Source organism: Talpa occidentalis, unplaced genomic scaffold (assembly GCF_014898055.3).
Source record: "Talpa occidentalis isolate TD23 unplaced genomic scaffold, MPIMG_talOcc4v2.1 talOcc4.6, whole genome shotgun sequence".
Lineage (NCBI taxonomy): Eukaryota > Metazoa > Chordata > Mammalia > Eulipotyphla > Talpidae > Talpa > Talpa occidentalis.
The window spans coordinates 117,834,108-117,856,099 of NW_023604972.1; the positions used below are offsets into that span (position 1 = coordinate 117,834,108).

The 21,992-nt window shown below is 39.9% G+C and overlaps 1 protein-coding gene and 1 long non-coding RNA gene across 4 annotated transcripts in view; one reads left to right on the forward strand and one right to left on the reverse strand.

Moving 5' to 3' along the window:
- Positions 1-597, forward strand: part of LOC119261016 (uncharacterized) — a 29,669-nt gene extending 29,072 nt beyond the window's left edge. For both annotated transcript variants that reach the window (XR_008549184.1, XR_005128887.2), the window contains exons 8-9: positions 143-369; positions 448-597. This is a non-coding gene — a long non-coding RNA (uncharacterized LOC119261016). The remainder of the gene's footprint in view (positions 1-142; positions 370-447) is intronic.
- Positions 1-21,992, reverse strand: part of GHR (growth hormone receptor) — a 234,362-nt gene that overhangs the window by 162,774 nt on the left and 49,596 nt on the right. The window lies entirely within an intron of this gene.

Sequence of the window (21,992 nt, forward strand, 5' to 3'; positions counted from 1 at the left end):
TCATTTGGCTGACCATGCCAGTAGTTCCAAGACTGAGAAATCTAGGTCAATAGAGAGCAGCTGGATGGATGGTAGTCAGCCAAGTCCACATTAGGCAAATGAAAATAGAAGCCCTGGCACATTCCTTGTCCTTTTGTTACAGATGCATCTCTGTGAAAGGGGGAGGAGCATTACAGAGCTGTGAATGGGTGCGATTTTCCCTGCCCCCACTTACAAGTGGCCAGACTGGACTACAATTCCCACGATGAATTGGGAGCGTGAAGTGGATATATACATGGAGGAGGAACCAAGGAGAGACACGTGGAGAGGCTACTCCTAGGACATTAGTGTTTTGGCAGAGACAATGGCGGCTATTATCTTGATCAAAAGGTACATTTTGAATTTTGGGTCTTTCCTGTCCCAGCTTTCTGGGAACTGTCTAAACTCTTTCCTGTGTTTTCCCACCAGAAGGTACCTGAAACTTGTGGCGAGCTTTCAGCCTTTGGGGCAAGCCTGTTTGGCTGGGCATTTGCCCATGAGGGGACAGGTAATTTTTGGAGTTTGATTAGGAATCTGTTATTTATAATCCTTTCTTCTCTATGTACACCAGTTAAAAATCTTTCGCACTGAGTCTGTTTTCTCTGCCTTTTGCATGTGGGTCGCTGAAACCTTTTATGACATGCAGCCCTTAACACTTTGGGGGTCCCTGGGTACCTTGCACATTTTCAGTCTCATGGAAATTCCTTTCCATGAGTTACATTTTCGGCCTCATGGAAATTCTTCATATTCATTTATGAGTGTGTTAATGGGAAGCTTAGATAGTAGTGAAGTGAGAGAAAAATTAATTTAGATGTAGGTAAAACTTAATAAGTGGATACCTTTCTCTGGACATATTTTTAAAAAGTTGATAGGTCACTACTTCTTTATAAACATTGTTGAGCACTTTGATGTGATTGGATCCTATTCAAGCAACAGTGCTGGGTTGAGTCTCATTTCAACCTAACTGCTTGCAGCCGGCCACAGATTCACTGTGGTCAGTACTGAGTTAACACTCTCCTCCCAGTATGAGGATCAGTCTTCTACACAGAGCACAAAGCATGCTGGATATGTGAACAACTATGACATTGTTAATGACAGAGTAGGGCTCTGCAGTCTGTCCTCCAGGGGATAAGCCAGTTTAGGAGACCACTTAAACAATTCAACACTTTCCACTTTAAACTCCAACACTTCTAAATGGCTTTCATTATGAATTATTCTAAAATGTACCCCACACACCTTTGTCTTCTGCAGCAGATGATAATGTAATTTGATCTTTCCTTGACGGTTTTAACCACAAGGAATGTCAACACCACCACCACTTTGCCAGGAGGGACAGAAATAGGGGTTCAATCAGGTGTCTACTTCACTAAGGTTCTTGTAGCCTTGGTGGCCACCTGGTAAGTAACACTTGCTAATGTTGAGCTCCCTGACCTCACAGAGCCACCAGAGACTGCACAAGCTTGCACTTGACTTGTACAACTGTGTTGCTGGCAGGAAAGAAGAGGTGCTATTTCTTGATTTGGACAAAGGAGTCAAGGTGAGCTAGGCAACTCTGGCTGTGAACGTAACCAACTGGGTTATTCGGACAAAATTCCAAAGTTGGATTTCTTTCTTTTTTTTTTTTTTAAGATTTATTTATGCATACAAGAGCTGGGGTATAGACCAGAGAGGCAGGGGGTGAGAGGACTCACCAGAGACAGAGTGGGGAGCAGAACAGGCGGATCTACTGAAATACACTGCTGAGGGGAGCAGCGGGTAAGACAGGAGAGGTCTGCCAAGCCATGTAGGATTCTCTCTGACCCACCGGGGATTGAACTCGTGCTGCAGAGGCTGTGGATTGCTTCATAGTGCGGTGCTTAACCCCTTGCGCCACCAGGGAGGCCCAAAGTTGGATTTCTTAGGAAAGGGAAGGGAAGGAAAAAAAAAAGAAAGGGACGGAGGGAGGGAGGAGGCAGGCAGGCGAGAAGGGAAGCTGGGAGGGAGGGAGTAGTTAGAACCAGGTTTCTCTGTGGGAACAATTCCTCTAGAGGGACATGTGCCTGCCTGTGTGCAACTGGCTCACTTCACACATTTATGTCGCCAGCCAAAATGCTATAGGCCTCCCGGGTTTGTGACCTGTGTATTACATTATGCTTTTGGCATTCTGTTTTAAAATGCTCTGTCTTCTCTTCTGGAGAAGGGTCCAGACACGGCGCTCCAACTAAGTTTTAGGCCCTTTTGCAGAGTAAAAACAGCAAGTCCAGCTCTCCCAAGCTGACTCCCTCAGGTGACCAAGCAGGGTGGATGATTCTCTTTTCCTTTGCAGGTTGAAAATCTTGGTGTTTTTTTGTTTGTTTGTTTGTTTTTTTAAGGACACACTGTTCTCTTGAGACTCTATTCTCAGCAACACACACACACAAACACACACACACCCCACCCACTCCATCCCCCCCCCCCTTTGCTATGGGTAGCTAGGTGTGGAGCAAGGACTCAGGTGCCCAAAAACTGTTCCCCTTAAAGGGTTTCTTATCAATGTGGAAACTGCATACCTGTGTGTTAAGATTTTGGAGACACCCCTCTTTGCCTCTCTTACTCACCCAGAGGTAGAGTTACTGGCAATCAACAAAAGCCACAGCGCATAGCAACTGCAAGATAAAAGTTACTGCTGACTGAACACCATGAACTGGTGGGTGCCAGACATTTCCCTCCCTGCCAGAGCACCTTATGTGCTACATTGGTCTTTGCCAAGCTGATGTGATCCAGGAGTTGCCAGTTGCCTTTCTAAAGCTTTACAAAAGGGGCTGGAAGCTGGTCTGGAGACACCTGTTGCCAATATGCAAGCCAGGAAACTTGGAGAGGCTTCCACTTCCCCCACACCTGCTGAGGACAATGAGCAGGCTCCGGTTCTCACTGGCAAATGGCTTGTTTTTACCATTGGAAGCCAGAAGAAAATCACTCCATCTATTGGATCTCTGTCCCATGTCTGGAGATTGGGGAGGGATACAACCTTTATTTCATCAAACTCATTTGAAACAGGAAAAGCAAATTAATTAAGAGTTTACAATAGAGACTTTCATCTCTCCATTCATCAGAATGACTTCTTAAAAAAGAAACTGTAAGATGCCTACTTAATAACAATTCTCCCCCACATCTGTGCATACAGAAGACATTTGTATGGAGGTGGCAATGTACCCAACTTAACACAAACCAACCAACAAAAAAATTCATTTTCCAAGTTCCCTTGCAGACAGATGGCCTTATGAGGCTGACTACGGAGATGTAAGCTGAAGTTAACAAGTAGGACATCTAAGAAAGAGAACAAATCTGGCTGGTTTGGCCCTGTACCTTTTATCCTTTGCCCTTCACTTTCTCTCTGCTATGAAACATGGTGCCTGGATCTCCTGCAGCCATTTTGTGAGCATGAGGAAGAGGACAACACTGAAAGGATTATTGAGAGGAAAGAGGAAGAAGATCATGACATTTGCAGATAGAGACAAATAATACTTATAGCATTAGATTTTTACAATTTATTTTTTTTTACCAGAGTCTCGGTCTCCTGAAATATATTACTTCCCTTTCATGGGTTTTACAGGGATTAAATATCTCAAAAAGACTGATAGGAATCAATCAACCCAATCAACAAATAAAGCATTCCTTTCTCCCTTCCAATAAGAGCTCCAGATTCAAGGAGATGGTTAAGCCAGCAGTACTTGCTACTGACTAACACTTTCAAAATAGGTTCTGTCTAAAGAATTTTTTGATTTGGTGTCAACTGGCATGGATACACACTGAATAAACAAGGCCCTAGGCAAATGAAAGTGATTCCCTTCAAGCAGCAGAAACCCTACGTAAGTAACAGGCATTCTTGCCAGACTAAAGCAGAGAGGAGGTATGGCTTTATTCAGTAGGGACCCAAGGTCATCTGACATAAAGTGACCATCAGGAAGTATCCCAGATCTGTCTGCAGCTGAGAGATTCATCCCTCTGTGAATTACAGCAAAATGGAAATGCGAAAAGAGAGAGCAATCCATTGTATGGCTTGTATATAAAGAGACAAAGACAAGGTTTGCTACACACATTAGTTTGATACATATACACAAACAAGTCGCAAGTGAACAGGTGATCTTTTCCAGTTATTTCCACTTATTAAGAAAATACAGTATCCCACAATTTCTCTTTCCTAACCAGAAGTTCTTTGGTATCCCAGAATCTGAGAACTTCCTTCTCTTTAAAGCAGATGTCAGCAAACTTTCACTATAAATAGCCAGAGTAAATATTTCAGGTTTTGCAGTTCATGGAGTCTCTGTTGCAACGACTCAGCTCTGCTATTGCAGCTCTGCTTTTTTGAAAGCAGCAGTTGATCATAACTAAAGGAACGGGGTGTGGTGCTGTTCCAATTAAATTGCATTTACAAAAACAGGTGGCCTATAGTTTAGCACTCTCTGCTTTTAAAGGCAATGGGAACTATGCAACACCAAAGAAACATTTTTTATCTATAAAACTCTTACCAATCATCCCTACAGTGAAACAAGCCAGAGGACTTGAAGTAAAAACCAGCAGATAAAATGGAATGAAATGGGAGAGAAGGGGTATTCCTACAACATTTGAAACAAGAGACTATCATGCAAAGCCAAAGACTCAAATGTTCCTAGATGAATGCAAATTGTCTGCAGAGATAGGCAGACAATGTGACCTGATTGCATAAAACGGTTAAGATACATAAATTCAAGTGAACACAATAATCAGTGGACTACAACATGGGGCTTCTTATGAAGGTCACGATACTAAACGGGAATCACCAGAAAGAATTTCAGCCAGTGAGTTAAGCATGAAAGTGACCCATTAAGTGACTCCTTAGGAAAAAAGGAAGATTTAAGGCAAGGGCTTGGGGCTATAACCCTAAGAACAAACCCAAATTGGTGCCCCCAAACACATGAGACACACACCCCCCTTTCCTGGCCCCAGCACCACTTGGCTTGGTGTCCTGTCACTGCTTTCCTTTCTTCCTTACTCATGTGCAAATGTTCATATGCGCACGTATTGTATGATGCAAATACCTTACATGGGATAGAGAGAGAGAGATGAGAAAAATAGAGAATGCAATGGAGAAAGTTAGATCCAGAGGAGACTCAAGGTGTCTGAAAGGCCAGTCTCTTGGCTGTTCTGAGGCTAGGTTGCTATCTTAAACAATGTACCATGGTTTCTACTATTCTGCCTGCTTTGAACTCTCCTAACTTTCCTTTTGTAAATAACACAACAGTTATGAAGTACTGACATCACTCTAGTGTTCTAAAGCACATTAGACATACTTGGATTGATCCTTGGGATGCTCATTACCTGGTGAGGTAGGTTGAATTATTATTGTTCTCATTGAGTGGGAGACAACCAAAGCACAGAGAGGTCAAGCGTTTTTCTCAGTGCTTCACAGCAAAGAGATAACGGAACTGGAAGTGGGACCCAGGCAGTGTGGTCCAGAGTCCATATACTCAACTACCACATTATGCTGAGTTCACAGTCTTCCCCTTCTGAATCCAAACAGCCAACCCTGAGTGAGCACCTTGCATCAACAACTCCACTCACCCCTCCAGTGTACATTAGTGTCAATCTTCATTTTCTCAAGAAAGTGATTTTACAGGATTTTCAGACACAATTACCAATTTATAGGAAATAAAGAGGACAGAAAACATGTCACCAAGGATACCATAAGGAGGCAAAATTCAGACAGTAGTGAACTTTCCAGGACAAGCATCTCAGTGTCTTCAACCAATAAATTACAGAGTCTGAATTGATATTAAACCAATAGACTAAGAGGGACTTAAAAGATTTATAACCAGTTGCAATGTGTGGATATTATTTGGCAACTGAGCCAAACAAACAAATTATGGTATTTATAAGGCAACTGTAATTTGACCATTATATGGTTATTCAGTGAGTTAAGAATGATTGTTATTTTTCGTATAATAATGATATTACATATATATTACATATATATATACTTTAATGCTTATCTTTTAGAGATTTGTAATGAAAGTGATGAATGAAATAAAATGATGTCTGGGATTTGCTTCCAAATAATATGGGAGAGGGAGATAGGGTGTGGCAGAGAGAAAAGAAAATTAGCCATGAGTCTATAGGAGTTGTGTATTAGGTATTTGAGGTTTCTTGGACTATTGTACTTACATGGGTATATGTTGAAAATTTTATAAGAGTTTTATAAAAGTCTGAAAGAGAGACATTAGTGTTTAAAAAATAGATTTCAGGGGACTCCCCGGTGGCGCTGCGGTTGAAGGCTGGGTGGCGAAGCTGCCCGCAGCCTGTGCAGTGCCGGTTCGATCCCCGGCTGCCGGCGAGGGTCTCACATGGCACAGCAGACCTCTCCTGCCGCCCGCTGCTCCCCTCAGCTGTGTGCTTTATCACTCTGCCTGTTCTGCTCCCCGCTCTGGCTCTGGCAGATTCTCTCACCCTCCACGCTTCTGACTGTACCCAGTGCTTGTATAAATAAATAAATAAATAAATAAATCTTTTAAAAAATAGATTTCAGGAAAAGGGGGCTTATAGATTTATGGTTATTTTATCTATATTTTATGAATAGTTTCTTCTTTCAGCAGCTGACTTACAGCTTAAGAAAAGAATTTAGAAAGAACATAATTATGGGAGTAAACTATTCCTGTTCCCGACCAGTACTCAGGTCTCAGGGTTAGAGGATGAAAAGGAAATGTTCGGTGGAGGGGACTATGGACCATCTCTACACAAGCTGGAGTGAAAGATCTCAGGGTGTCAGGTTCACGGCCCTGTCCCAAGAGGCCGAGGTTATGATCAAATCATCTGAGCAAGATTAGACGGTCACTTAACCACAGTGGACCTCACTGTGTTATCTGTAAATGTATTTAGGCTAAAATTTTGAGGAAGATCCTGATCTACAAGGTAAAAGTAAAGATTTACACTTTTGAAAGCCAGTTTGATAACATGTTATAGGTTACCCAGTTCCAGTAGCAAAAACTTTGAAACATTATTGCTGAGCCCGAGTATTGGGTTGTTGGCAAGATAAAGAATAGGAATCAGGTGAAATTACAAGGAGAGCTTATTGAATAAAATGGAATGTGAAAAGTAATGCCCTACACTGAGGTCAGCATTTCAACTAAGGAGATAAGTTAAGATGATGAATGAGAGTCAACAAGTTTTCTGTCAAGAGGCAGCTAACTCTGGGTATTCGGCAATTCCTGGATGCCACCTGTCCTGGAGGTGATCTGTCCTTCAAGAGCTGGAGATGTGGTATATATACACAATGGATTATTACTCAGCAATCAAAAAAGATAAACTCATGTAATTTGCAACAACATGGATGGAGCTGGAAGGGATCATGCTCAGTGAAATAAGCCAGAAAGAAAAAGAACAATACTGGATGGTCTCACTCATAGCAGGAATTTAGAAAACCTAAATAAGGGACTAGGAAAAAGACTACTTATAATGAAGAAAAAATCAAAATCAACAAGCAACTATGAACCAGGGACACACTTGTGGGAGGAGGGGAGGAGAGGAGGGATTAGGGTCAAAATGAGGGGGGTGGGAATTGTCTGGGGAATATAACCAAAATGAAAATGCATGCATTGTGCAAAAATGAAAAATTATGTAAGAATTCTATAAAATAAAATATAATTAAAAAAAAAGCTGCAGTCAGCATTCTGTTGGACAAGGCATACCTGACACAAGCTTCACGGGCCAAACACTACTGCTGCAGCTTCTGGGAAACAGACTCCCACCATGGCAGGCATGGATTTCCATTTAGCATCCCAAGATCAGGCCTGACTCCAAATCTGCATCTCAAGAGAAATGCATCTAAAATATCTGACCTTAAGCTTTCTGCATGCCATTAGCTCCGCAGCAAGATTTTAAGAAAACAATTGGTCCACTTTGCTAAACAACTTTCAAAGAGAAAAACAAGTCATTGGAAATGATGAAGATGTCAGGTATATTGAATTGGTTGACAGTAATTTTGACCTTAAATTGAAAGGACTGTTCTATCAAGAACTAATTCTCTCAGCTCAAAAAGCCTAATTATTAGTGTGCTTATATTTCCCCTTCCAACACAAAGTACCTCTTCAGAAGGCAGGGAGGTTTCCGACTGCATTGCCTCAACTGGTCTTGACAAAAGAAGAGATGAATCATAGCAGCAACCTGGCACCATCTCAATCTATAATACTCTACCAAGGGATAAATCACAGCCAGCCAGATTTAAGTTTTTCTTTTTTTTTTTTTTTTTAATGAAAAGAAGGGTGTTCACAATGCATCGGTAGAATTACTGGTAACTTAGCAGGCTGTCACTGTCAAGGGTTGATTTATGTATATACAGTGAAGGAAAGCACAGAGAAGATTGACTTGATCTTCAGAAAGGCGTTTCGTGAACACTCCAGCACTACAGGGACAGGTGAAATATTCCACATAATCTGCCTAATGAAGTCATGCAGACCTAAGACTTCTAGGTTCCTGAGTGCCCCTCCATTAGACCACAGCAAGTCAAGCCTCCATGTTTCCTTTATTACAAGTCTTTCTTCTTGAAATGTGAATGGGGGTGCACACAGCTCTCTACTCCAACCCAATGAGCCACCACCTCATGTTTCTGGGTTGGATTAAATTTAAGACCAGTGGGTGGGAAGAGCACAAGGGACTATGGTGATGGTGCACAGTGAACTGGTGGTGGAAATTCTGTGGGGACTACACCTGAGAAATGAAAGCAAACATTGTAAAAAAAATAAATAAATAATGTAAAATATATGTAAATAAATATATTATTAAAAAAGAAAAAGACCAGTGCATTTTTGCTGATCTCACAGTAATAGAGCAGGGATAAAACTCCCTTCAGGAGAAAAATAAGAGATGTTGACTAGGGGACAATCTAACTCATATAGGAGGAATAACATAGATAGGGAAACTATGTGATTAGAGCAACCAATAGTAATAATTCTCCAGGTTGACAAGCAACAGGTGAGGTGATATTATAATCTTGTTGAAAAAATTAGCTGATAAATAAATCTCAGGGGTGTAAGGAAGAACATTTATATTTCCTCTTTAGCCACACCATGTCACTCTCAAAAGAGTCTATTGCTATATTCTCTTTCTAGGTGTATATTCCCCAGTATCTGCTAGGTGTGTGGAATGTTCTATAAGCACTTGTTAGAAAGATGGAGTGACCTGGATATGCTGTGGCCACATGTTCCTTCTAGCTATTATTTCTCCTTCCCCTTTTTGTTTGCCTAAAGCAGTATCTGTGCCTTTTAAATGCAATCTATCTGCCTCAAAAAGAAAACAGTATGGAAGTGTTTCAAAATAACTAAAATTAGATCTATCATATGATCCAGCAGCTCTGCTCCTAGGTATGTATCTGGAGAACACACAAACACTAATTTGAAGGATATATCCACTCCTACATTCACTGTAGCACTATTTATAATAGCCAAGTTTTAGAAATAAACTAAGTGACCAACAACAGAGGAACAGATTAAGAAGCTGTGGTATATATACATGATGGAATACTCTTCAGCTATTAAAAAAGGAGAACTAGTGTCACTTACGACAGCATAAATGGAACTGGAGGGGATTGTGATACATAAAATAAGTGAGGAGACAGACAAATACCAGATGATTTCATTCATATGTGGAACATGGAAAAAAACAAAAGAACAGATAAAACTAAAAACAAAGTCTAGAACTCTGTAGAAGTGAGACTGCCACAGAAGGAGGGAAAGTGGCAGGGCACAAAGGGAGAAGGGGTGCAATGGAATATGACAGAGGATTATGGGTGCCTTGGTGATAGATGTGGTGGGATAACATAGATCCTGTAACTCTAAATCATATACATTGTTGTAAACCAATGTTAATGCAATAAAAAAAATACAATTTTAATAAAGAGAATTGGAAAATAAGTTGCTTAGTTTCATACCTGAGAAATGATAAAATCTAGATGCTGACATACTGCTTTACTAAGGTGGCAGATAGTGAGAAACACAAAAATGTGGGAGGAGGTTTTAGCAGCTCCCTAAAGGGGGATACTAAATCAGAAGCTTAATTCCAACAAGTACATCTTTAGCTCTGACTGCCAAGCACCACACCAGGAAGAACTAATATATTTTTGTAGTGCTGGTCTATACCTTCATTGCAGTTCACTTGACCATAAGCAGAAATGAAAATTCATATTCCAAGATGATTCTATGAAACTTTTAAATTCTGGGTGAGGATTCATCAACATGTCCAAAGACCAGCTTCCTCTAGTAAGTTGCATTTAAGGCAGAATGCTTGCTCCTCAATCCTTCGTGATAAGCTGTGAAGGCATCCCACAGTGTCTGTGACTGCCTCATGGCAAATTTCCAGGTTGAGTGAACACTTAGGATTCTAGGATTTGTTACGTAGATGCTATGACTCCTTGATACTGTCACTTTTATATGTATATTTCCATCCATGATTGACAGCATTTGAGGAGCTGGAGATGGTGGAGGACAAGAGACATTGTGCCCCCTAACAAATCTTTAATAATGAGACAGTTTTAAGAGTTTGAACAGGGCTCCATTACTTCTTGAGCTACATTACTAGAAACCAGTAAGAAAGATAATGTGGAAGGGCAAAAAATTAAGTATAACCTCTTCATTCTAAGTGAAAAGGATAAATCCATCATTTGCAATTAGCCAGAGTATGGTTCCCTCTGTAGTTCCAGCAGGAAGAGAACTGTTACGCCAGTCCCTTCAATTCTTGTTCCTCTAAATTTCCTAAAATAATTCATCTGTAGGGTTTACGGAGAGTTTGGCAGTGCTAAGCAGAATTAAGAATATGCCACCCAATGAAACTTATATTCTCTCAAGCATTTACTGAGCATCCAATCGAGCACCTATTCTCTGCTGCAGTGAGGAATATTCCCCCCAAAATTTCAAGATTCACTTTGAGCCCTCCAAGAACTCAGTGTCAGATTCTTCCTTGTCTTCCCTATGTTAATTATGTAAAGTCATGTTAGTTGACCTTTAGACAGCTAGACTTAGCCAAAAAACCATGACAGAGTTTTAGCATGACCGTAGCATAGGCAAGATAAGGAAAAATTACCCACTCTGGTTGTAACTTACTAATATGACCATGATCAGTCTTGGCAAATGAAAACTGGAAGACATAGTTCCAACCTAATAAACATAAAATGTTGTTCGACTGGTAATTGGGTATATGCATACAGAAGCAGTGCTTTTAGAAATGTTTCCTTTAAATTTATAAGTACTAAAAGTTTACTTTCTTTTTTGCTATCACTATATATGGAACCCATTAATAAGAGACAGATAATTCATGAACTTTCTAATTATGTGCTAGCTTCCTTTCAAAACCATTTATGACTGGATAGCACGGTCCTCCTAGAAAATCATAAACATAGCCCGGAAACTCTCTTTTCCATCCATGTCACTACCAAAAAATTTAGACATATAATCGTCTATAGAAACAGGTTTCTGTATTTTTTTTCCTAAGTTAGAGCCTGAACATGTTTAAATATTTAGGCAATCACTTCTAAAAATACTTGACAACCAAAAAATTTTAAATCTACTATTAAAAGAATGCTTTCTGGGGCCTCCCTGGTGGTGCAGGCGGTTGAGCACAGCGCTATGAAACTGTCCGCAGCCTCTGCAGCACGGGTTCAATCCCGGATAGCTGTAGAGAGTCCCACATGGCGCGGCTGACCTCTCCTGTCTCGCCCTCTGCTCCCCTCAGCAGTGTATTTCGTCAGTCTGCCTGTTCTGTTCCCTGCTCTGTCTCTGGTGAGTCCTCTCACCCTCCCATACATCTGGCCTGTAACCCGGTTCTTGTATAAATAAAATAAATCTTAAAAAAAAGAAAGAATACTTTCTAATTATAGGACATACTAAATCTCTTCTCTAGTCTTCTAAAGGAAGGCTAGATTTAGTCTAAAGCAGTAACTTTCATTTTTCACATAAGTTCTCTCCCTTACTATGTCCACTGGACACAGTTGGCAGTCAAACCTGTGTCCTACCCCCTGAAAGCAGAAAACACCCAGTCACTCATGGGAGGGGTGGGGGTCTAGCCCTTTGAAAATACCATTTCCATTTTATCTTAAATAATGGAGTTTCTACATAATAATACAACTTATTTTATGACATCATGGATTCTGATTTCCTGTTACACATTCCATTACTTTATTTGTGGTGATGTAAACTATTTTTTACATTTTTTCATGCCTTCCCCCTTTAAATACTTGTAAGCTTATCTGCATTTCAAGTCAAATTTTACTCATTGTTTGCCAAATTCCCATTTAATGCTCAAAAATCTTTATCCAGGCAACAGAATTATTGGTTCCCTTATCTCACATTTCAATGCACATAAAATATGTCTTTTCAGATTGCCCATTTGTAAAGCTTTCTCTTACAAGTACCTAATTTAAATCGTGATGCAAAATATGCTCCCTGAAATAATATTTAACAATTCCAAATATCTTTCTCCAATATCCCCCTGAAATCAGTAGCTAAGAGAACAATCTGGATGTTAACCAGCACATACAAGGACTAGTTTATAATTCACCATTATTTCATCATTTCAAATTACTCTTTGCCCTGCACAAAAACATAACATTACTTCAACTACAACAGCAACCCTATGTATTGACAGTGTCTCCTCCCTGGAGTCACCTCAACTACTTTTGCTGACAACAAAAAACCTCTTTCAGAATCTTTTCTTTTAAGATTTATTTATTTTATGCAAGAACTGGGGTACAGGTCAGAAGCACGGGAGGATGAGAGAATTCACCAGAGCCAGAGTGGGGAGCAGAACAGGCAGATCGAGCAAAGACACTGCAGCGGGAGCAGCGGGCGAGGCAGGAGAGGTCTGCTGCACCATGTGGGGTTCTCTCTGGCCCGCGGAGAATCGAATCGGAGCTCAACCGCTAAGCCACCGGGGAGGCCCTCTTTCAGCATCTTTCTGACCACTTACTCCTGTCCTCAGGAAGGACCAAGAACAGAACCATACTCCTGCTGTAGCCACACATCTGAGGTTCTGCCCCACAGTATTTCTACATGGCTTCACCCAAATCACAAGCTGTTCTCTTCCCCCATATTTCACTTAACTTTTTATTTATTTTGCTATATTTTACTTTTCTCTACGCTAACCCTCCTATTTCTCCATCTTAGCCACTCATGTGTTTTTCCCCTTACTATCTGCTGATATGGATTTGTGGTGTTACAAACTCATCGCTTTTTTTTACTTGTCACTACTTCAAATCACCATCTAGTGATTTGAAAAGCCATGCAAGTGCAGACATAAAAGTCATCCTTAGTGAGGCTTTGCCTTCTTAAGATCACTTGTAGAAACAGGGTGCAGGTAAAGCAAGAATGGCCTCAACATGATGTAGGTGAGAGGAGACAGAGAAGAAAAAAGATCTTGAGGTTTTTCTTTTTTTTTTCCTACTAGCAGTGTCTCTTCCACACACTCCTAATCTGCTCAAGGTTTCCATAGTTATTTCCTCTAACACGTTCTAATCTTTGCCTTGAAAGTGCCAGACACATTCCTGTCTTCATACCTGGGTGTGATCCACACCTGCTTCCAGGAATGCCCACTCCCCAGTGAGGGAAGTCTCACCCGTATGTCCTGCCTTAGTTCAACCCAGCCCCTTGGACAGCAGAACCCCTCATCCAAACCTCCTGGCTCCTTGACAGCCTAGAATATAATCACACTGTCCTCTCATTAAGCACTTTCCATATTTTAACAGAACATATACAAAATGGAAACACATGTACCGTGCAGCGATCTAGAGGTCATGTGTACATTTCTAATTCTCAAAAGAACTGTGTAACATGGTATTAGGACCAATATTTCATAAGGAAAAAAACTGGGCTTCAGAAGATTTAAGTGATGGACTCAAGAACACACTTTAATAAAAGTAGGGTGTGTATGCAAGCCTGCCTGCCTCTTAACCTATGCCTTTGTCATTATCCTCATTTCCTCTATTTGGAATTGCTTTAAAACCATGGCTGGGTCTTCTACCACCCAGATCATCCTCAGTTTATACTCAGTGAGCATTTAGTGAATATTCAGGGAAAAGTTTCCATTCAAATGAGATTGCACTATAGAGGACCACTATAGAGGAAGGGTCAGGAACCAGAGAAAGCAAGTTCAGGATTAAAGGTTCTGCAGGTAATTCATAACGTGAACATTGCCTGGGGGCCAGGATGCAGTGTTGGCCAGGTGTCCTGTCCCACGGAAGTCTCCCGCCTGATTCCATAAGGCTGCCTATAAGCACCACTGTATACTTTCACAGCAGTTTCTGGCCATCCAGTGAACTTGCTGGGCCTACAATTAGTCCTCTGGATGCTAGAAAAACTATGACAACAGCCGGAACTGTTATTTGCATATCCCAAATGGAACTTCCTTTTTTTTTCTTCCAAGATTCATGTGTTTCTCTTTAAGGACCAGGTTTACTTCAAAATTAAAGCCTTCAATTCCTCTTCAATAGTTGGACTTTCTGATGATTTAAACTAGCTCCTGTGTCATATAGGGTATGATATATTCATGTTTTATAGTATAGCGCTATTTCAGGAAGCCTGTTTATTATAGTGATTTTTCAATCTGTGCAATTAGAAGATGGATACTACCATAATGTTTTTGGTAGCAGGGAGGACAGTCTTTTTTTTTTTTTTTTAAGGAGAAACATATAAGTTTTTTTTTTTTAATACGAACAAATGAGTCATGAAACTTCAGTCCAGAAAGACCTGGCTGGATATTGGGGGCCAAGTTAAGACTGTGACACTATTTAAGGCAGCTGTTATCTATAGGTCTCTTGACTCAATATCTCATTTTACTTTCTCAACTCTGGACACAGCGAAGTGGCATACAACAATGAAGGACATCCCAGCTGTCACAAATACAAATATAATCAGGTGGATTTTGATTACACAACCTGGTTCTGCCATGAAAGCTCAGATTTCTAGACCAGGTTTATAATCAGAATGTGTGTATTTGGAGATATTAATGAGATCCTTCTATGAGATCCTTCTATGAATATGGTATTCATAACATAATTCAAGTGGAGATCCCATTTCTGAGAGTAAATGCAGTGTAGGCAGAAGATAACCTGAACCTTTTCTGGAAGAAATAAGGTAGGTGGCACAGGAGACCACAGGAGCCATTCCAGTGTTCCAATAAGTAAATGCTGAATTCTCAGTGAACAACTCAGTGATCAGAACTTATTCACATCATTCCACAAGCTAAGAAATTTATTTCATGTTTCCTCTTCCAAGTTCTACTGGTCAGCTGCAAATAACTTGCCCAATTTTTGTACTTTTCCATTTGGAATATCTCTTACCAAAATGGTTTTTTTCTATATTTTTCTTTAGAATCTACTGTGATTGTTAGTTTTATTTTTCTTTGTTTTCTTTAGAGAAATAAAGGGGAGGGTCTTTACATGGGGTTTGGAGTCTAAAGCTAAAGAGTGGCCGTTTGTTCAGCTGAGCATATCATAGCCAACCCTGCTCTCAAGTGTTATTTTATGGCTGCGTTCTATTTTAAGTCTTATTTATGAAGATGAATGGCCACAACTTCTAAATTTGGAAAGAAAAACAAAATGCCCAACCCTGGACATCCAAATGAAACTCCAGTGATAATTCCCACCTTGCACAATAATCTACAAATCAACACTATATACAAAAGAACAAATGAAAGAGTGCAAAATGTTGAACCTATCTGCGCTTCTGTAGAACTCAAAAATTCTTTTGTTACTGCTGTTTTACTGCCGAAAATATAAGTCTCACTAAAATGGCAATCAATGTGTGTGTGCCCTATTTAGTCACTTAGAAATTACGGAGCTCAAGACAATATAGTCACTATTTATATTTCTAATAGAAACAGTAAAGAGTCTTGCTTATTTTAATCCCTTATTCTACTTCTGTTTTTGCCAATTTAATTATCAGCTTTTATTGTGATGATCAAAAATTGCCAAGAAAGTTACAGGATCCTTTCTTTATCAGACTTGAAGCTTTCTTCTCTCTTTTTTTTAAAGATAGTTAAGAGATCAAAAAATGAAGAGGACTAAGAAAATGAGCAACAAAGCACTGAGGAGGTGGGACAGTACTGACGTTGAGTAAGGAAAGGGAAAGCAAAGAAGACTGAGCAGGCAGGTGATAGGTAGGGCAGGAAGTGAGGAGTAGAGAGGACAGGATCAGGAGGCAGAGGAACAGAGGTATGTTGGTGCTGGATAGACCTAAACTCTACCATGTTCTAAACAGATAAACTGGGTAAGTTTCTTAACCATGGGATAACATATAATATACTTTCCAGGGTTATTATGATGATAATTGAAACAATCCTTGCAAATGTTTGGTACACTGTAAGCACTACAAAGATGTTAGCCATGGTGATGAAGGTGATGAAGATTAACTTGAGTCAGGTATTTATATAATGGTTTGTCTTAGTGGGGAGTCCCTAAATGAACAACTTACAATTTCTCTCCTCCAGAAACTTCTATCAGGAAGGAAATAAAATATGTACACAAAAGAATTTTCAATGATAATACATGAATTAAACAACTCAGAATACCAATATATTGAAACTGCCACCTTAAAAAATTGAGAAATTGAAATAGTTGAAATGTGACTAAGGAGGTACATCACAGAGAGCAAATGAGAATAGAGTAATTGTGCACATGGTAATTCAAAAGGGTGGGCTTAGAAATACACTGACTTGGGCTCAAATCCCAGTAAGATATTTACTGGGGGACTTTGAAAACATTCCTTTTTGGACCTCAGTTTTTCCACCAGTAAAAGGGGAACAAAACCCCCTACCTTATAAGATTGTTCTATATGAGGATACAAGGTTGTTCTAAATGAGCAAATATATTAATTCAGCATAATGTTTTGATAAACGTCAATATTACTTTATTAGAGTTTATATAGAGTTCACAGTAGATTATACTTGAAGGATACTTGAAGGAGAAAACCAAATTGGGCAACTAAATTTGAAAAGGCGAGACCCAGAGGCACAGCAAGTAGACCAGAGAGTAGACTTAGTATATGCTTGTGGTGGGCACTGGGAGGAGGAAATAAAAACACATCAAGAGTTTTTGTATATATATAAAAAAAAGATAGCTGTTCTGACTTTGCATGTGGCCATAATATGAGATTTTTTTTTTTTTTTTTTTTTTCAAAATATGAGAGTTTTTAAGTTAAATGTCGGCAGGAAAGTTTCATGACATGCAAAAGTTCAGAGTCATGGCAAATATCAACAGTATAAGCTTTATTTGGAGGATTTTGAAGATGTGTAGGCAATAATTTAATTTACTAATTTAGTGTAATTTAAATACAATTGTGTTTTCAATATAGTTATGCCTATAGGCTGATGAATGGATAATTCTCTCAGCACGGCCTTCTGGCACCAGTACATGCATGGCATTTGCCTCTGGGTTGAAATGTAACTTTGGTAGTTATCTTGAAAAAAAGAGTGGGGCGTAAATGTGGTCTCTTGTCTTGAGAAATGACATCTAGGAGTCTGGCTTGATGGTAGGTCAGCTGCTGATTTGTAGCATCTTCACAATCTGGTCTCTTTCTGGTGTTGGGTTTCATGATCTCTATTCATTTTAATCTTGTTGATTAACTATATGGTGACAGTTAGGCATAATCTTTGGCAAATTTGGAAACTGAGGCAACAAGGAAGTGGAATTAAATGTCTAAGAAAACCATAGACGATAGTAAGAATTTTTCTCAGCTTAAATTTGTTTGCAAAGACTTAAGTTAAAAATAACGTAGTCAGGGCCTCCCCAGTGGCGCAGCGGTTGAGCGCTGGGTTGCGAAGTTGCCCGCAGCCTCTGTGGCGCCGGTTCGATCCCCGGCTGCTCCCCGGCCATCGGAGGAGGGTCCCACATGGCGCGCAGACCTCTCCTGCCACCCGCTGCTCCCCTCAGCAGTGTACTTCGGTCCTTCTGCCTGTTCTGCTCCCCGCTCTGGCTCTGGTGAATTCTCTCACCCTCCCGCGCTTCTGACTGTACCCAGTGCATGTATAAACAAAACAAACAAACAAACAAATAAATAAAACATGCCTTTATAAAAAAAAAAAAAAAGAAGTTTTAAAAATAACGTAGTCAATTGTCAAGGAGTTACTAGAAAAAGAAAAAATGTTTCCCATAAACTACACTGATACATCAAAAAAAATGCTCATAATGATATTCTATTTGATGAAAGTACTCCACTTAGGAGAAAACCTTTCTACGGTTCTTAGAATACAGAATCATTTTGGCCCTTTAGGGAGCAATGAGAGGAGAGTTCAGTCATTGGATTTTGACTGCTGAGATTCTGATTCACCATGAAAAATGATAGTCTAATTGTATAAAATTTTCTTAAGAAAATCAATATCACAAGAGTAATAGCATATTAGAGGAGGGAGAAATAATGGACCCTGAATTACTGAGCCTATTAAGGATGTCATTATGTGGAAGACTGCTTTCTGCAAATTATAAAGTGATGCTTTGGAACTCACCTCTAGGATTTAAAAAATATTAAGTAATGATGGCCAAGTATTTTTATAAATCATGCAGAGAAAGGAGAAAAGGAAAAATTAGAACAATTCCCCATCATTAAGCATTAAAGAATGCCATTTGAATCCAAACAAATGAAACTTTTTAATTTGTTAGAGGTTTATATCTTTCACTCATGACCACCATTCATTCATTCAATTGGAACGATTAAGTTCAGAGCCCTGCATTAAAATATTAATGTTTCAGGAGGAATAAAAGATATAGCCCTTTTATCTTGTGGTATATATACATATTGGTTAGGAGATAATGCTTCTTTAGGTCTGCCAGATAATTTAAAATAGTTATATATGAACTCTACGTTATACTCTATTATATATGAACTCTACATTATACTCTACTATTTTTAAAAAGAAAAAGTTTCATGTATTATAGGAATATAACCAATCTGTAGAAAATGAATTTGACAAAGGAAGAGTTTTCATTTCTTTAATGTGTCTTTACCAAGATGTTTTTATCTGACTCCCATGGATACTAGAGACTTCAGCAATGAATTAGAAAGAGCTCAGAGTAAGAACATGAGTGGGAATGAGTCACATAAGTATGACTGGGTAAGGCTATGATTCATTACTAGCAATCATGATTAATGAAGTGATATGAACACAAGTGAAAAGTGTAGGGGATCATCAGGAAAACAGACAAAGCATCCTTATGCAGCAAAGCTCTTAAATGAGGTGAACAATCATTAGAATGCAAAGTACTTTACTGCGAAACACTTCAAAGTACAAATCCTCCCTTCTCCCACCTCCAGTTGTTAGTATAGGACTGGACAGTCTTTGCCTGGCCTGCCAATACAGCAGAGTCTCAACACAGCAGAGAGGAATAAATCCAGGTCAGGGAATTCGTGTGCCGTTGAAATACCTAGAGGAACCGTTCCTCATCAGAGGAGAGGAGTGTACAAGTTAACTCTCTTTTGTGACGTGTCATTATACTACCCATCCACCTCCATTAAAAAAAAAAATAAACTTGGTTTCTTCATTCCAATGTCTTCAAGCCAATTCCCAAATTGTAGAGCTCAGTTACTAGTCTATTGAGTTGAATCTGAAATTGTCATATATTCTGGTGGAAATAATTTTACTTACAATCACTAGACATAGCTATAGATTTTAAATAGAGTATCTGAGAAAGAAAACTTGAGCAGTTGCATGAGTGACGTAGGAGAGAAGTAGAGCGGGTGGCATAAAAGATGCAGAAACAGGCGTGCTCAATGCTGGAGCATGGTTCTGATGCAGGCAAAGGGCCCTGGAAAAATCAGTGGTGCAGGTTTGGCCTGAGAAATGAAGACTTTCTCTGAATTAACTCACTGAAAGAGAAGAAGGATAAAAGTCTGGAGGGTTTTTTTTTTTTAACTGGAAACCCTGCCACCTAGTATGACCTAAAGAAGTGGTTCTCAAAGTGTGGTCCTTGGACCAGCAACACTGTCATCACCTGTGAGCATTTTAGAGAAACAAATTTACTAGCGCAATCCTGACCTAGATTAGAAACCTGGGGACAAAGGCATAGAAACTTGTTATGACAAGCCTGCGACGTGATCTTTATATATAATAAAGTTTGAGAACTACTGACCTAAATCATCTCAGTTAAAGCTGTAAACCAAATCATCTGCTGAGAACAAGAGGGAGGGGTCAGGACCTTGTGGATGGAAATTTAGAACAGCTGCAGGGAGACACGTAGGATGGAAGTGAGGAATTATGAAAGGCTAGCAGAACTGCATGGGGCCTAGACCTCCCTGGTGGCGCAGCAGTTGAGTGCTGGGCTGCGAAGCTGCCTGTCAGCCTCTGCAGCGCTGGTTCGATCGCCACTGGTGAGAGTCCCACATAGCACTCAGACCTCTCCTGCTGTGCCCACTGCTCCCCTCAGCAGTGTCCTCCGTCTGTTTGCCTGCTCTGCTCCCCGCTCTGACTCTGGTGAATTCTCTCACTCTCCCACGCCTCTGACTGTACCCAGTGCTTGTATAAATAAATCTTGAAAAAAAAAAAAGAAAAAAAAAAGAACTGCACGGGGCCAAGGGAAGCCACTTAGCACACCTTTCTGAATGAAAAGTCTTTTTGGGAAGCTGGTTACTGAGTGTAACCTCCAAGCATGGTAACAAATGAGCTTATGTAAAGCTGTTTAGTAAACAGCTATGACCCTGAAAAGAGGACTTGATTATAATTTAAGAACTGCTCTGTGAGTGTGTGTGTGTGTAGAATGAATCAAAAGCAAAAAAGAAAAAAAAAGGTCTGCAAATGACTAGAGGAATAAATGTAATAGAATAAAGTCGGAAGACTCAAGAGTGAAGTGTATAACTCTTCTAACCGTGTGGCCCTGGGCAAGTAATTAAACTTCTTTAGAACTCATTATCTGTTCTGTAAAATTGGCTTGAGCAGTCATTTATTCAGATGACAAAGGAGAGGAAAAATACATATACAACCACAACACAAATGTTTTGTGACGGTGGGTATACTGATGTATGCAGAATGCGTAGGGAACAGTTGGAAATTAGCTATCAATTCTAAATTAGGAAAACAAGGCTTCCTGTTGAAGCGGCAGTTAAACTGGACCATGAACAGCGAGAACATTCCAACAGATGGAGAGAGTAAGAAAGTGTAGGGCAAAGAAAGGGGAAAAGCCCTGGGTGGATCTGCAGGTCACCACAGTGAGGAAGGGACAAGGTCTCCCCCAGCTCTAAGACTGATTTTTCAACTTCAGCAGCCTAAAATAATGGGAAACTGGACAGTAATTTTATCAGCCACCCACCCAGTGCTAGGACCCTATTGTCATTTTTCAACAGTTCATAAATATTGAACTTGGGGTAAAAAGTCTCTCAGAATTCTCCCTACTGGGTTTAAAGGAAGAGAACCAGAAGTGTATTTTATCAAAGGAGTGTCCAATCCTTCCATTTTCCCGACTCCCGACATGGGGATTACAGGTATTTCTGGGGCCACTCGGCAAAAGGGTGACTTGTCTTTTTGAAAAACACTGCTACGGAGGCCAGACTTTAAATCGACCCCATGACAGGAAAGGAAGAACATGCTACAATGAACTTTGGATTAACCTTTTATAAATGGGCCAACTTTTTATTTTCACTGCAAAATTCATATATTGAATCTCTGGCAAAGAGCCCAGCTAAGCACCCTTTTCCTGGCTTGGGCCATGTGTCAGAAGACTTGAGAGAACAGAAAACCGTTGCCTTTGAAATGTAAAATCAGTGAGGACTCTCAACAGAGCTGCAGGGTTAGACCTAATACAGAGAGGAGGCAGTCTCTGTACCTCCAGAAGAGAAGGCAATGAGAACATCGTTTTTATTTTGACCAGATTTCATGATTCTAAGTAGCAGCCTGATTAATCACAGTACCCTATTCCATCTTTGGGAAAATCACTTACTTTCTATAACTTCAGCAAACTTTTCAAACTATCACACTTAAGGGAATCCTAAAAGTGGACATCTGTGGCCCTATGTAAA